Consider the following 6,000-nt stretch of genomic DNA (forward strand, 5'->3'; position numbering starts at 1 on the left):
AACTATTGGTTCAAGCGCTTCTCAGCCATACATGGGTGACTTGCTGAGTTTTACTAGGCGTTGTTGCAGGATGCGAGTGTTATACCAGGATTTTTCACCAAGGGAGTGACCTACCAGATTCCCAAGACTGTTCCAGTTGGGGTCGACCCTGCAAAATACCGACCTATTACTTGCCTCCCAACAATTTATAAGATTTTTATATCTATCTTGTGTGCCAAAATTTCTGACCATCTAGACCGGCACCAGATTATTGAGGAAGAGCAGAAGGGTTGTAGAAAGAACAGCAGAGGTTGCAAGAAGCAGTTGGTGGTGGACATTCTTCTCTTTTCCTTGGCTAATAAGAGTCGGTACAATCTATATACTGCTTATATAAACTATAGGAAAGCCTTCGACTCTGTGACGCATTCTTGGCTCGTGGAAGTGCTTTTTTTAATATAAGATTGACCCCTTGATCGTTGGGATCCTGGATGCGCAGTGGACAAATAGTGCGACTGTCTTGTGTTGACCGTCTCTAATAAGGAGCCCACGACCACTGGCGAGGTGGTGATTCATCAAGGTATATTTCAGGGTGATTCTCTGAGTGCGCTCTGGTTTTGTATGTCGCTGAACAACATCCTAAAATCGGCCAATGAGGGGTTTGTAATTGGCCAATACTCTTAGTGCTACCTCATGTGCATTGATGATATAAAACTTCTTTCCGATACCAAGAAGGGTGTCCAGCGGCTTGTTAAGTTGGTCGAGAAATTCAGTATCGACATACGCATGAGGTTTGGCTTAGACAAGAGTAAGGTTAATGACATGAGAAAAGGAGTTTGGTCGCACATAGATGATTTTAGTGTGCCGTTCATGGATCCCCCTTCGGTGATGACAACTATTCAGCGTGGGGAACCATATCGGTATCTTGGCTTCACTCGATAGGGGAGTTAGCCACGGCCAAACAAGGGAGGCCCTTACATATGGCTTCAAGGCTCGTGTGCGTGCTGTTATGAAGTCGCAACTGAGCGGGGACAATAAAGTCCCTAAAGGCAATAAAGAGCATCATTACCTACGCTGTGCCGCTGTACAGTATCACCTGGATCATCGATGTGACGATACCACTGGCCTCTAACACCAGAAGCAATGTGCCGAGAAGCTGTTGAAGTACAAGGATTTGGCGGATCAAGTCAGGGAGGTTTGGACCCAGCGAGAGGTTATAATAGTGCCCATCGTCATTAACGCACTTGGAGAGACTCCGCACGCTTCATACGACACTCGGAGCCGTTGGCGTTCAACCTCGCCTCTTCCTGCCAATGCAGAAAGCAGTGATTTTAGACACGTGCTCATTGATGAGGAAGTATATACCTCTGGATTTGGTGGATAATGAACCTGGAGCTCTGATGTGTGCCAGGTTGCATTTTTTCAAAGAAGAACCTGTATGATTTAATGATTTTACTTGCAACAACATCTGTGCAAACGTCCGGGGCGGGCAACGACATGGTACTTTGGTACCTGCACTTATGTCGACCAACGGGGAAATGGTCTTGTTCATGAACTCCCTTTGGAGTACGGGATTGGCGGTCCTGAACTATCCGAGCTGGTTGCGGTTGTGCTTCTCGATTTCGCTGCTGGCAGCGGGGGTGGGAGGCATGACCGTGATCTGTTTGCCGACGCTGGGCGGAGTGCAGACAGGGAGTGCCTATCCCCCTTTTCGGTTGTGGAGCCGGGTTGAAGGTGGGCTACTGTGAGCTTGCTCTGCCGAAGTCTTGCGCCGTCCAGCCTGAGTCAGTCACTTCGGCCCTTGGCAGGGATTGTCCCATGGGTAAGAGTGTCGGAGTCCTTACTGCTGCGTGCGAGCGCTGGGATGTCGGTATCGTGAGTTAGGTAGTACCTGACTCTCCTGCCTGTGTTAAATTTGTGGGAGGCGGCTAACTGAGGCAACTCAGGCAGGATCAATGATCCGGGGCACGCTCAACCGTTTCTCCGCTGGCACCTTGCGAGACATTGACTGGCAAAGGATAGGATCATGGAAATAACAACTTCCGTGGCAGAGGATCCACGTAAAATCGAATCCCCGAAATCACAGAAGCATTTAGCTGAGAGAGCGAAACATTCAGCCGTCCCACACGTTCTTGCAGTGAGTACATCCAGTCTTGACTCTGATGTGCTTCTGGCTGTTCCAATGGAGGCGGTGTCATCTGATACCGGCAGCAGGAGATCCTCTGCGTTTTCCACCGGAGGAACTGAAGGATGGATCTCAGATGTACCAGACACCGAAGAATTTGATATCGAGGCCTTCAGGAAAATGAAGAAGAACAAGAAAAAAGGATGGCCTAAAGGGAAACCAAACTGATAGCTTTAAGCAAGAGAAAGGTCAAATATCTCAATAGAGAATTTTAAAATTAAATGTATTTTTTTTATTTTTTAATGATATAGATTTTTGAGATTTTAATATAAGTGTTTTGTGCGTGATGTTAAATGGTAAGGGCCCTTTACACCTTTATCATACTTCGTTTAATAGATTCCTCAATGAGTGTTTTAATTTTCATCACAGACAAGATTTTGTTGTTGAGAGTTTTCACTAAATTCGCAAGAAATGGCTAGAAAGATTTTAAAATGACAAGGGCCTTTACATCCTTTTTATGTTGTGTTTTCGGGGTTTTCAATAACCATTGACAAGTCTGTTTAGATGGTCTTTTTGACAAGACAAGTTCTTGACTATGTCACCTGTGTTCTGTTTTCTGGGGAGGAAAATATATTTTATCTATTGAATATGTCGCTAGCGTTTTTTACCGGGAGTGAATAACTAGTTTTTCTTTTTTGTTGTAGAAGGGGCAAATGACCATAGCAGTCGATGCCCATAAAACTTCAAAAATAATAAAAATAAGAAGAAACCTTTACTGAAGTTAAGTAAAAATATAAAAATTTAAAAACAATAAAAAGTTTCTTTCACCAATGTAAAAATCTCATTATGTAATAGTTTGTACCGGGTTCTTTGATGTTCATTAGACCAATTTTAGTGAACCATAGGTCTCTCCAACCGGTCCTAAGCAAACCTGCCAAATAACTTAAAATTAACAAATCATCTCCATAATCTTATCTCTTGATTTGGTCAATCTCTCTTCCTTGTATCATAAATTAGATACCCATTTGTCATTGTCTTAGCCCTCCTGCCTGGATCGATTTTGGTTATATGGCCGGTCCATTGTGGAGAATCTTTTAACATCTCTAACTCAGTACTGTAATATTGATGGCTTTCATTTTTCCTTCTTTCTGATTCCCAACATGATTCTTTCGATGGCACATGGAAACGTCTCTAATTTAGTCAGAATTATCTTCGAAATTAGCCATTTTTGTAACTATAAGTTAAGCAGGAAAAATAGGACTACCTTTTTAAACTCTAATTCATTGCAATTTTAAATATGAATTTTAGTGACCAGTAAGTTTTGCAACTTAAGGCGATTTTCCTCTCAAACTTCTCTTAGCATTTCTTTCTCAAAAGAAATTTATAGTCCAAGATAAGTTTGTCCAGTACAAGACGGTTCTATCCATTTCATTTCACTTTCTTTCCTTTTAATAATATTTTTTTAATTTTTTTTGTTTGTTAGGAACACCCGTTTTTATATTAATCCGGCTTCCTTTCCAGTGCTATTTAATTCCTCTACTTAATTGTCCACTCATACAACCCGTATTCGCCAACAGTATTATGTTATCCACAAAAGAGCAGATTTCCTCTTTTTTTTTCATTGTTTTCTCTATTATCTTACAGCATGAATGTTATCTAGAATAGAAAATGCTCCCCTAAATCCTTTCTTTTCTAGCGGCTGGTTTTCTGAGTGTTATTCTAATTCTTGGTTGAATTGTTTTTGGAAATATCTTTTTAGTAGCTGTCAAACTAATCCATCTGTAGTTTTTAATGTTAGAAGTAGAACCTTTCTTTTGAAATAAAATGTCTGAATTTACACCAATATAAATGATACCTCTTTGCTTTTAATTATTGTATTGGAACGAATTGTGAGAACTGGAAGTAAGATATCTGCTGGTATTTTAACTTACTCTTTTGTGATTTACCTGGAGATTTTTCACGCTTAAGATTTTTAAGAACGGAACTTATTCTATCTTCCAAAAAAAAGGTGGCTCTTCTTTTCATCACTATTCAGCTTCTTAGAAGCAGTTTGTATTTCTAGAATCAGTCTGTTTTCTTAACAAAGAGGCTGGTCCGTGATGAGTAGCAAAATGAATGGAATGTTACCATCAACAATAAACTTGCCTGGTTAAGAATGCTGTGTCACCGTGGAGCTCTTCATGCAGGAGTAATCGTCAAGAGGAAGTTATTATTTGTCGTTTGCAAACAGAGCACACTAAACTCACTCATTGACACCTGATGAATTGGACCAATGCATCGGTTTGTGTTCGTTGCGACTGCCAACTAACGGTTCATCACATCCTTGTGGACTGTGTCTATTACGCGGCATTGCGTCGGAAATTTAAATTAGACACTAACATCCGAAATATCTTAGGGAACAATATGTCGATGTTATCGAATGTCTTATTATTTCTTTAGGCCGTGGGTCTGTATTCGATTATTTAATAATTATGTTAATGTTTTTTTTAGTGTTTTATAAATCCTTTTAGATATTTACAATTCTGCCTGTGACATTGTACGTTTTTATTGTTAATTTATTTTCCTTTGACGAAACAAAATAAATAGTAAATTTGGGAAATAGTTTATCCCATGGTAATTTTGTTTTAAGTTAGAATTTTACTATTATATCATTTAGGTTTTATCTCATTTTTAACATGCGAGAAAGGCACTTTTCATCTATGCTTTACTGTGTCAGGAATATTTTTCATTGTGATATTGCCCGTTTAATTGTTAATTTTATACATTTGCTCTTATTTAATTTTTAAGTTTGGTATTGTTTACGTAAATTGTTTATTACATTAGTGTTATGTCCGGGCGCTGATAACGACACTTCCTTTATGTGTACAAGAAAAAAAACACAAAGCACTTGAAGTTTCAATACCTTTAAACATTTTTATATTTGGTGTCAGCATAAAATCAATCTCATTCTTATGCGTACCTTAAGTTACTTCAGAGGATGAGGTGAATGATTTGTAGCGTGTATGAAAATATCACGCCCGACCGGGATTCAAACCCGGGACTTCCCGATGAAAGGTCGAGACGCTACCATTTGGCCACAGAGGCTGGGGTACCATTTGAGACTAGCCATGTCCACTTTTCCCTTTTTAAATATGTGTTGATTATTTACATTTACACAATTCTTCTTGACTAGGTTTTTATTACTAATTTTAGTATTACAAAGTGCACAAAACAAATTAATTTTGATTTTGAACCCAAAGGCGATTTCTTAATACACAATTTATTACAATAATGTTTATTAACAACTGTTTCGCATATTAAATCCATCTGCATTGCAAATAATAGATATTATTTGCCTTGCAAATAATTACAAGGCAACCAAATAATTTGTTAGAAGTCTTCAGAAAACTACTCATTAATAAATAATCCATATTCAAACAAAATTTGATATCAAAACTGCAATTCACCTGATATATATTAATTCGTTTATACGTCATATTTTGACATTTTACATCATTTTTGTTTCCTAAGACATTTCGGATGTTAGTGTCTAATTTAATTTATGTCATTAACATAATTGACATTTTACATCATATTTTGTCTTTTTACATTTTTTTAAATGTAAAATTTACAAGGTTTATTCTCCACAGGAGGATATGAGCACGGACATGATGGAAAGAACGAGGGTGTGCAACATTTATATGCTGCAGCAGACGTCGTGTACGGACACCCACAGGCGCAGTACAGCGTGGACTGTCCTCATACTTTCTTAAATTAGGATTCCTAAGAACTGGGCCAAAAGCCGGGTGATTCGGCTGTCCTTTGAGACGGGCAAAATAAGATAACAAAAGCTGGTCTCGTCTATCCCAAAGTGATGGCTCGCCACAGTCTACAAGTAAGCTTGCGATAGGGCTTGATCT

This window comes from Lycorma delicatula, chromosome 1 (genome assembly GCF_047948215.1).
Source record: "Lycorma delicatula isolate Av1 chromosome 1, ASM4794821v1, whole genome shotgun sequence".
NCBI lineage: Eukaryota > Metazoa > Arthropoda > Insecta > Hemiptera > Fulgoridae > Lycorma > Lycorma delicatula.